Source organism: Nicotiana tabacum, chromosome 10 (assembly GCF_000715075.1).
Source record: "Nicotiana tabacum cultivar K326 chromosome 10, ASM71507v2, whole genome shotgun sequence".
NCBI lineage: Eukaryota > Viridiplantae > Streptophyta > Magnoliopsida > Solanales > Solanaceae > Nicotiana > Nicotiana tabacum.
The window spans coordinates 85,659,655-85,671,301 of NC_134089.1; the positions used below are offsets into that span (position 1 = coordinate 85,659,655).

At 37.9% G+C, this 11,647-nt stretch overlaps 1 long non-coding RNA gene across 3 annotated transcripts; it reads right to left on the bottom strand.

Moving 5' to 3' along the window:
• Positions 1-421: 421 nt before the first annotated feature.
• Positions 422-7,754, bottom strand: LOC107774066 (uncharacterized). 3 transcript variants are annotated; one of them, XR_001645426.2, is made up of 4 exons: positions 7,040-7,754; positions 4,328-4,394; positions 3,828-3,890; positions 422-751 (listed from the first exon to the last, which is right to left on the bottom strand). It is a non-coding gene; the product is annotated as an uncharacterized LOC107774066 (long non-coding RNA). The 3 variants fall into 3 exon arrangements; XR_012695606.1 differs by having other exon boundaries at positions 749-869; XR_012695605.1 differs by lacking the exons at positions 422-751; positions 3,828-3,890 and having other exon boundaries at positions 4,142-4,394.
• Positions 7,755-11,647: the final 3,893 nt, after the last annotated feature.

Consider the following 11,647-nt stretch of genomic DNA (forward strand, 5'->3'; position numbering starts at 1 on the left):
TATACCCGGGAAGCAGGCCTCTCGATTTGATTATTACCCCGTTTCAGCTTGCATTTCATCATTAAACTTCATATTCCTAGCATTATCTGCTCTAACAACTAGCATAAAAATAGATCACGTATTTTTAGAATCTCATTTACAAATTTTAATTATTGTTACCACTTTCAAGGTAAACAGAAATTTAGTGTACCATCCACTGCATGATAGAAAATGAATAAAGAGTAGTTTACTAACACCCTATAGCTCCTCGAAGATAAATACAGACGTCTTCGTATCGATCCGCAAGATTCTATTAGGTTTGTCCATGACTTGTGAGACCTACGTGAACCTAGTGCTCTGATACCATGTTGTCACGACCCAAATTTCACTTCAGGTCGTGATGGCGCCCAACACCATTGTTAGGCAAGCCAACGCGGAAGTATTAGTGAATTCTTATTTTACTTACCAAAAAAGTTACAATATTTTTCTTAATTTGCAATTAAAATAGGTAATAATAGGCAATATTTAATAATAGTTATACAACTCAAAAGAACTGTCTACTAAAGTGTGTGCCAAGAACTAGTGTCACAAGCTGTGGGCAACTAGTAGAATATATAAATAATACGTCTATCCTATTGTCTGAAATAGAATAGACAATCAAAAGTAAGAAAGACTCCATCCAACTGCTAATCGGCACAGGAAGGGAAGCAGCTCACCATGGAAGTCTCGGACTATGATCAGGGACGCGCACCGGTCTGATAGCCAGATGTACCTGCCTCAGAGCCTGTACAATTAAGTACAGAAGCGTAGCATGAGTACATAAACAATATGTACCCAGTAAGTATCATGTCTAATCTCGAAGAAGTAGAGACGAGAGGTCGACTTGATACCTACTAGGGTCAAATAATATAATATGATGTTATGTCAGGCATAATGGTCACAATTATATAACAGTTGAAATAAAGATTTCTAAGTCATGTCATTTCAATATCCCAGTTAATCCTTTACAGTTCAAACCATGTATCAGGCAAGTCATCAATAATAAATTCACATAAATATCATATGCGCGTTATGCCGAGGTCGACAGCCCGACAACAATAAAGAAATTGTGCACTACCAGAGGGTCGAATGGCGTGAATCATAGATGCATCTATTTCTACCGAGGCGATCGACCCGATCCACAAATATCAATTATCAACAGAAAAGTATAAGGCGACTCATTTACATTAAAATAAACTCTTACAAGTGCCCAACACAGCATATGTTCACTTATGTTCATTTCCAATTCTCCAGCATATCCTAAATGATCACATTATCAAGAAGACATATAACATTGGCAAATATAGCATGATACGGGTCCTAAACTACCCGGACAATTAACATGATAGTAGCTACGCACGGATTCTCGCCACCTAGTACGTACGTAGCCCCCTCATTTAGTGGAAAATTATACATTTTTTACTCCTATGGGGACAATTCCCTCTTACAAGGTTAGAAATGAGACTCACCTCGCTCCAAAGTGCACTTCCAATACCAAAAACGAGCCTGAACTCTCAATTTGGAGCCGAACTATCCAAAACTAGTTAAATGGGGGTAAGAACTAGTCAATATAAGCTCACAAGATCACATTGTCACTATTAAAGCAATTTCCCAGCCTTAAACACAAGTTTTCTAAAATCTGACCCCGAGCCCACGTGCCCGGATTTCGAAATTTTTCGAAGAAAGTTGTTCTTTATAACCCAAGGATCAATAATATATGATTTCTAATTCATTTCATAACAAATTTCATGTTCAAATCTAACTTTTGTCAAAACCCTAGGTTTTGTCCTAACCCCATGATTCTACCTTAATCATATTGTTTAATCTACCTAAGACACAAGTATTAAACTAAAAATAGGTAGGATAAACTTATATCAAGATGCTAGGTGAATGTCCTCTCTCAAGAGCTCTAAAATCGCCCAATGGATGAGTGAAAAATGGCCAAAAATGACTTAGAGCCCGCAATAAATGAAGCTCACTGCTTCAGTGATTTTCGCATCGGCGGTCCCGCTTCTGCGAGAAAATGGCCGCATCTGCGGAATTGGCCAAGCGGGGTTGGGACCGCTTCTGCGGTCTTGATGCCACTTCTGCGCAGTCGCTTCTGCGGTTTTGGGCCTAGCTTGTCTTGGCTGCATCTGCGAGAAGACGACCGCTTTTGCGGTCTCGCACCTGCGGCTGACCAACCGCAGGTGCGGTTATGACAAAAACCAGATGCTTCAGCTCTTTTCAACTTTTCCAACTTCACTCGAGCCTCGTCTGATTGACGCTCGGGGCTCTCGGGCCCCACCCGAACATACCGACAAGTCTGAAATCACGAAACGGACCCGCGTGAACCTTCGGAACACCCGAAACAACGCAAAAATTACGAATCACCCCCTAAAACCAATTGAATCAAACTTATGAACTTCAAGTTCTTAAATTCACTTCTAACGTGCTGAAACGTACTTATACTACTCGGATTGATACCAAATTTTTGTGGGCAGATCTTAAATGTTATATTGAACCTGTACTAGGCTCCGGAACCAACATACGAGCCCGACACCTACATGATCAATCATTACTTAGTTTCTTTAAATCCTTAGAATTTCAGTTTAACAATTTCTAATAAAAATTCATTACTCGGGCTAGGGACCTCGGAATTCGATTCCGGGCATATGCCCAGGTCCCATATTTTCCTACGGACCCTCCGGAACCGTCAAAACACGAATTCGGGTCCGTTTGCTAAAAATATTGACCAAAGTCAAACTTAGCCTTTTAAGAAAATCATAAGGAATCAAATGAGCATATTTCAACCCAAATTCTTCCAAATCCCGAACCAACAATCCCCGCGGGTCGTAAATTAGTTAAAGCAAGTGCGGAAAGTTTTATTTAGGGGGACGGGGTTCTAAAAAAGCAAAACGACCAGTTGGGTCGTTAAAGTGCCGAAGCACTTTAATTAATACATTATATTCTTTTTAATTAATATTTTTTAACACTCAAAATCTCACATTAATCCCTACTCTAAAATATAAGTCTTTAACTATACTGATTAAATTTGAATAACTTCCTATATGTTCATAAAGTGCACACATGACTAATGATTTCTCAAATTTATAAAATTCAGTTTGATGTAGAAACAAATAAGTTTAAAATGTAATATCATTCCAAAACTAACAAGCAACAATGAGTTTAACTTTATAAACTTTAAACTATAATTACTTAATACAATTCCAAACCAATACACTTTAAAGTTAGTATATCATTTTATAGATAAATTTATGGCAATGATGTTACTTTTTCTAAGATTAATTCATCCTATTCATATTAAATATGCTAACGAAAGAGCAACGTATTTAGATGAGATGAATTCTAAAGATGAGCGACTATTCCAAATTGCTTAGGGGTCGTATTTTTTCGTTTGGTGGATTAAATGTTCTCTCATTTTAAAGTTTTTTCCACACATTTTTAAAGAAAAATCATGCAAGTGCATAGAAAACCTAAATACACATACAATTGTAGGATAACTTCTCAAAAAAGTTATCACATTCAATAGCAAACAAGAATATTAAATATGTTATTTCATTAATTTTCTTTAATTTTAAATTTATTATTATAAGTCAAGTAATTGATGATTAGTTCTTCTACTTGATCCTAAATTCAATTCCAAGCTTAAAGAACTAACCTTGAACCACAATATTCATTACAGGAATTAAAGCGATTCCAACAAACTAATTTAAAAAATTATTCAGAAAATCGAATAAACCCAAACAAAAGTGAAATTTCTCAAATTTTACAACAAAAATAAGAAATATGACAAAGAAATAGCTTACCTCGCTAAAGAAAATGTCAGAGAAGAGAAGCTAACTCCACCGGAGAAGCTGCCGTGCCACAGCCTAAAAAATTGAAAAAAAGTTCAAAGTTAAAAAAAAAGAAAAAAAAAAGAGACATGTTGGACAGATGTCACGACCCGATTTTCCCACCCTCGGGAGTCGTGATGGCGCCTACTAGTTAAAGTTAGACAGGCCAACTATTCCGATTACTTTACCCTTTTCATTCATTTTTTTTAATCTCTTAGCAATTTCAAGTTAACATATTATAAACAACGTAAATAATAATGCGGATGAAAGAAATTTGACAATTAAGCTAGTACCAATACGAATCCATAAACATAAACCACCCAGAACTGGTGCAACAATCTCACTGACTATCTAAGAATACTACAAATAAGGTCCGAACAAAATAAATACATGTCTGTCTCTGAAAGAGTAAAGAACAGAAGAAAACTAGATAGGAAGGGGACGCCAAGGCTTGTGAACGCCTGGAAGACTACCTCGGGTCTCCTGATGGACTGACAGCAGCAACCCCTAGCTAAGGTCTGTATGCTCCAGTACCGGAATCTGCACAAAAGAGTGCAGAGTGTAGTATCAGAACAACCGATCTCATGTACTTAGTAAGTATCGAGCCTAACCTCGACGAAGTAGTGACGAGGCTAGGACACAACAAACAATCATAACCTGCAGTTAAACAGTATCTAGCATAATAACAATAATAGAAGTAATTCAAAAGTAACGGGGGAGGGGTAACATGCTATGGGGAAAATACCAACGTAAAGAATCACAGTAATAATGGAATAAGACAATTAAGGTACTTGAACCGAAACAACAAGAAATCATAACAAGCATGCAATAAGTGCACGACATTACCCTTCGTCCTTTTATTCTCAGTCCTCACCAATGCAATCAAGTAATGAAAATGTGCACTGTCACACCTCCTTTTTTTTACTCGAAAGAGGGGTATAAGGGAGATTTTCCAATTAAAGTGACAATAATCGAAACAGAATTATTTATTCAAATTCAAAGTCACCAAGTCACCGGTTTAAAATTTCGAATCGAGGAAGTTTGGCTCTATTTATGGCCTGCGAACACAGATATCCAGGTAAGGAATTCTGTTAATCCGAAAAAAGGTGTTCCCGGGTTCCGTGATTTTAGCATGATCTCTTTAATCATACTTGGCTTAATTAAATTATCTAATTACTTATTTTAGAGCCTATGCGCATTTACCTCATTTAGTTAAGAAATTATCCTAAAACGAGTCACGTGTATGTGTACTCATTTCGTTTGGTGCATCAAGAATCATGTCATGCATACGTGTCCACAATTAATCACGCTTTATTATTATTAAGAAAGTTCAGTCGAAATTGCGTGAACGCATACCCCAATTTTGTTTTTAGGATCGTAATTATATCACGCGAACGTGTACACAATCACGATGATATATTGAATCGCGCCTAAAGCAAACTACAAATATACAAGAATTATTTATTCTTAAACTATTTGAAGTGGAGGAGAGGTGATGCAAATCAACGGATAAAAAATTCATGTGGAAAGAGTGTTAGTCATAAAAAAGGCTCTCGATTCTTCTTGGGCCGGGTTAAACTCTTCGGCCCAAATCCTTAACTTAAAATTGTTTCATGACTCAATCACTTTTAAATTCTTCATTTCATGTATGGAACTTAGCCCAATTCTAAAACATGCATACCAATTAATCACTAATGGACTGGATTTTTCCAAAAAAAAAAACTCCCATGACACTGTTCATTCAAAGAAGCATGCAACAGCGTCAAGCATTGACAAACTAAGCGAGATCAAATAACCAAACAGCAAGAATAGAGACATAATCAAAGAATAAAACATCTGAAATAGAGCCAGTTAATGAGTAGTAATACATAACAAAATATAAGATAGGCAAAGATTAATATGTCGAAAATATGAAAGAGAGAGTCTGTATCCCTTAACCCCATTGTTATTCAGTTTCCTCACAAAGAAACAACAATTCATAATGATATATGTTGGAAGCCATTCATTCATATCTTCACGTTAAATTAGCCAACAAAACAGTTTCTTCCCTTAATTATCATAATAGAACATGGCACCAACACTAAAAGGAAATAACCATCAATCTCATTCTTTAAACAGTGGAATGGGGAACACTCAACAAAAGGCTCAAACTCAAATTGGTAGAACTTTTTGGCTTATCTTTTGGAAACCTTAAAGATGAAAGTCACAAACAACTCAAATCATATCAAAGAGGCACACATGGATCTTTATCAACAAATGAATTAGTATAGTTTCAAACTCGAATCATTAAGAAACAAACAAATCAAGCGCGAAGCTGACACGAATTCAAACTGATTTTAGTTAAATTACTGGCATATCTTAATAGAAAAGCAGAAGCCTCCAGAATATGGTCCCATTCAGCATAGTAACAAGATGAAAGGAAAGAAACACATCAAACAGGGTTTATGGAACTTGCTTCGAGCTTACACCAACAAACTAAATCCCAATGCTCACAACAAGCTCAAGAAAACACACTGATAATCCATGGATCATTTGACAGTTGCATAGCGGCACAAAACCTCAATCAAAACAGGTCAAAAACCAAGCCAATCTTGAATTTGATTTGTATTCTTAGATTAAAGGCTCGTCTGATAATGAATGAATAATCACCAAAGACGATCTCAAAACTTATTTCAAATTCAAACTCAGGAAACAAAGAGGATTCTCCAAAACTCATTGCTAAACATATCAGGTAAGGGGCAGCTCGACACTAACTTTTACTTGAAGACAAGATTCAATGCTAGTTGATACGGAAATAAGCGGGGAACTCAGAAGATGATTTTTGGCTTCATTTTTAAGCTTAGATTTAACCAAACAAACAGAGATGTTCATGAGAACCATAACGAGCACATCGCTGATCCTTCGTACAATGGCCCAAAACTTGAAGTAAACATGTTTCGAGCAAGTTTAAGCTTAATAGTGACACTAAGAGTAATCTAAGAGATTTATGGAACCAAAAATCAGGTTGGTATTCAATTAAACAGATTCAAGACAAATAAATCCCAACTCAGAAAAATGCTTTAAGCACAAAGATGAAACAGAACTCGTTCAAAGTGCCTCTACTAAATCTAAAACTCAATCATTTTATCCTAAGCTCTCATCATATTTTGTGCACGCCAAAATAGTAGCAGAGGAAAGAAATGAACCTGTAATGAACTTTCTTCAATATGTGAGAAGTTGGTACGTACAAAATAGCAAATTAACCTCAGAACTGCAACCGTGACCTTCGAACAGACCTCAACTTTCGAACTCAATCGAACTCCATAGTAAAAGTGAACTTTCCGGATTTAAAGATGAAAAAAACAGAGATGCGAATATCAAACTAAAAGAAACAAATATTTTTGTATTTTTGTATTGTTTCTGGAATTAAACTAAAAACGAAGATGAATAAAAAGGAAGAAGAAGAACATTTCCTAGAACCCTAATTTTCCTCTCCAAATTTTCTATCCAAAAAATCCCCTGAAACCTCTGAGAAAACAACTATATATACTCACCTCTCGAAGCTTCTACACTTCCTCCCCAAGAAATATCCGAATTTTTCTCCAAACAGCCGAATCTGATTTTTTACCCCCTTTTTTTATGGAAAAGGGACAAATAGAGGGAGTGGATCCAACTTCACTCAATCCTACGCCCCCCATTTTTCCTAATTTCGGTCTAAGGAGTAAAAATCCAAAAAGCCAAGGAAAAGGCATGTGAGGAAGAGGGAATCTATCAGAGACCGCTAGCATCTTGATGATGTGGTGGGATAAGGGCGTGTGCGAGTGAACTCACCTGAGTTTGGCGAGTTTTGATGGGTTGAAACGCTGCAGGGATCGGATGGGGAAGGGCAGCGCCGTTTGGGTTCTTAGAGATTAGGTCTAGGGTTTTGTTTCTCTATTATTATGTTTATATGTTTATATTTGGGGAATGGAGCGGGTCGACCCGGTTGGGCTGGGCGGGTTTAATGCTAGGGATTGGGCTAATGGTGGTTTCGGGTGGAGACTTGGGCTTCAGAAATTTCCCTTAGCCCAATTTCAGGTTTATTCTAGTCCCTCCTCCCCCCCCCCCCCCTTTGTTATTTGTTTTCTTATCCTTTTTCTTGATTTTAAACTAATAAATTAATTAAAATCCTAGACTAAAATCTAATTTGAAAAATCATATTAATTATTTATTTAAAACATAAAAAATATTAATTAACTTAAAGATAAATGCAAAGAAATTACTAATTTGAGACAAAAGCTAGAAAATGTAAAAATAGCTAATATTTTTTGATTTTTGTCTATTAATGCAATTAATCACAACTTAAACCTAAAAATGCAATGCATGAATTTTGAACATTTTAGGGTATTTCCCCTAAAAAAAATATTAAATACGCACCAAAATGTAATTAAATGCAAATAATTACTATAAATTCCTAAAAAAAGATACTCAAAAGGAAATTCATTTGTGACTTTTGTAGGAATATTATTATTCGGGCAAAAATCACGTGCACACATGCACGACATCACCCTTCGTGCTTTATCTCTCTTCCTCACCATGTAAATATTAGAAATGTGCACGGCATCACCCTTCGTGTTTTATCTCTCTTCCTCACCATATTCATCAATATCAATGAAAATGTACACTGCATCACCTTTCGTGTTTTATCACTCTTTCCTCACCAAATGCATAAATATGAATGTGTTCAGCATCACCCTTCGTGCTTTATCTCTCTTTCCTCACCCAAACAATAGCAACAACAACATCCCGGCAAGGGAATCAATAACAAGAATAAACACATCCCGGCAAGAGAATCAACAGTAAGAAATAAATACGTCCCGACAAGGGAATCAGCTATAACCATACTTCTACCAACAATTAACTTCACAAATGAAACCTCAACTGTAGCCAATGCTCAATAATAAACAAATACCACGAAGATAATCATAAGTCTTGCCCAACACGGGGAATTAACAATTTAGGCATTTGTAGTACTTATTAAGAAACACAACGATTATAATTTACGACTCACGGGCATGCTTGACAACGACGTATAGATAATCGTCACCACGCCTATACGTCGTACACTACACTAGAACATAGCAAATAAAGCACAATACATATTCCTTTAAGCTAAGGTTAGACCAAACACTTACCTCGAACTTCCACGGCCAACTCAAGCCTCAAACACCGTTTTTCCTTTATATCCTCCAATTTACTTGTATCTAGTCCAAATTAATTTAACAACATCAATAAATGCTAAAGAATTCATACCCAATGCTTAATTATAGGTTTTCTATCATTTTTCCCAAAAAGTCAAAAATTGACCACAGGCTCGCTTGGTCAAAACTCGAGGTTCGAACCAAAACCCGATCACCAATTCATCCACGAGCCCGAATATTCAATTAGTTTCGAAATCCGACCCCAAAACGAGATCTAAATTCCAATTATTCAAAAAGCCCTAACTCTACCCAAATTCCTAATTTCTGCCATGGAAGAACAATATTTAAGCCTAGAAATCTAATGGGTGTTGATGGAAAAGGAAGAATATGAGTTTAGGAACACATACCTATTATTTGGGATTGAATTTGCTCTTCAAAAATCGCCTAAGGTCTGATTTTTGGGAAGGAGATATGAAAATATGGTTTATTCCCGTTTTTGGTTTGGTTTTTAATTCATTGGACAGGTCTTCTTCACGTTCGCGAGAAGCCTGTCGCGTTCGCAAGAAGCCTGTCATCGCGAAGGGTTAACCCCCTGACCTTCGCATTCGCGAGACCTACACCGCGATCGCGTAGGGTAAAATCCCTTCCCCCAGTTCCCGGACAAATGGCCTTCGCATTCGCGATAGCCAGGTCATGTTCGTAAAGGGTAACACCATCAATGCTTCTCGTTCGAGTAGAGGAAAAATTCTCTCAAACTGACTTACTCTTCACATTCGCGAGATTTCCTTAGCGAACGCGAAGAATAATACACCAGCACACCAGAAGCAGCAAAACAGCAAAAAATCCTAAGGCCAAAACACCCCGAAACCTATCCGAAACTCACCCGAGCCCTCGGGGCTCCAAACCAAACATGCATACTAACTTAAAAACATCATATGGCCTTACTCGTGCAATCAAGTCCCCAAATTAACATCTCGAACTACGAGTTTAACATCAAAATCAAAGAAAAATCTCCATAACTCTTAAGTTCAAATTATAACAACCGAGGGTCCGATTCACGTCATCTCAAGTCTGCTTCTTACCAAATTTTACAGGCTCAACCTAAATACCACATAAGACCTATACCGGGCTCCAGAATCAAAACAAGGGTCTGATACAATCAATTTCAAACACATTTAAATTTCCAAAAACTCTTAAAATTTGATATAAAAAATTTTCTTCAAAAAATCATTTCTCGGGCTTGGGACCTCGGAATTCAATTCTGGGCATACGCCCAAATCTCATATTTTTCTATGGACCCTCCGAGACCGTCAAATCACGAGTCCGGGTCCATTTACCCAAAATGATGACCGAAGTCAATTTAAATTTAATTTTTAAGGCAAAATTAGCATTTTTATCAAAATTCCACATAAAAGCGTTCTGGATATACGTCCAGACCATGCACGCAAATTGAGGTGAGATAAAAAGGAGGTTTTAAGGCCTCGGAACACAGAATTGACTTATAAATCAAGTGATGACCTTTTGGATCATCACATCCTCCACCTCGAAAACAATCGTTCATCCTTGAACAGACGTAGAAAAGAAGTACCTGAGTCGAGGAAAAGATGGGGATAATAGCTTCGCAAATTGGACTCGGACTCCCAGGTCCTCGGCAGGCTGACCTCTCCACTGAACACAAACTGAAGGAAACTTCTTCGATATCAACTATCGAACCTGCCAGTCTAGAATAGCTACCGGCTCCACCTCATAGGTCAGATCCTTGTCCAACTGGACAATGCTGAAGTCTAACACGTGGTATGGATCGCCGTGATACTTCCGAAGCATGGACATATGAAACACTGGGTACACAACTAATAAACTCGGCAGCAACGTAAGTTTGTAAGCCACCTCTCCTACTCGATCAAGAATATCAAAAGGACCAATGAACCTAGGGCTTAGCTTGCGCTTCTTCCCAAATCTCATCACGCTCTTCATAGGCGACAGCCATAGCAACACTCGCTCTCCAACCATGAATGCCACATCACGAAACCTTGCAGTTGGCATAACTTTTCTGCCTGGACTGAGTGGTACGAAGCCTATCCTAAATGATCTTCACCTTGTCCGAGGCATCCTGTACTAGATCCGTACCCAACAACCGAGCGTCTCCCGACTCAAACCATCCAACCGGCGACCGACACCGCCTACCATATAAAGCCTCATAGGGAGCAATCTGGATGCTCGACTGGTAACTGTTGTTTTAGGCGAACTCCGCTAAAGGAAAGAACCAATCCCACGAACCTTCACAGTCAATGACACATGCTCGGAGCATATCCTCCAAAATTTGAATGGTACACTCGGATTGCTCATCCGTATGAGGATGAAATGCTATGCTCAACATGACCCCCGTGCCCAACTCATGCTGTACTGCCCTCCAGAAATACGAGGTAAACTGTGTACCTCGATCATAACTGATAGACATGGGCACACCATGAAAACGAACAATCCCCCGGATATAGATCTCAGCTAACCTCTCGGAAGAATAGGAGACTGCCACATGAATGAAATGCGCTGACTTGGTCAGCCTATCAAAAATAACCCACACTGCATTGAACTTCCTCCGAGTCTGTGGGAGTCCAACAACAAAATCCATAGTGA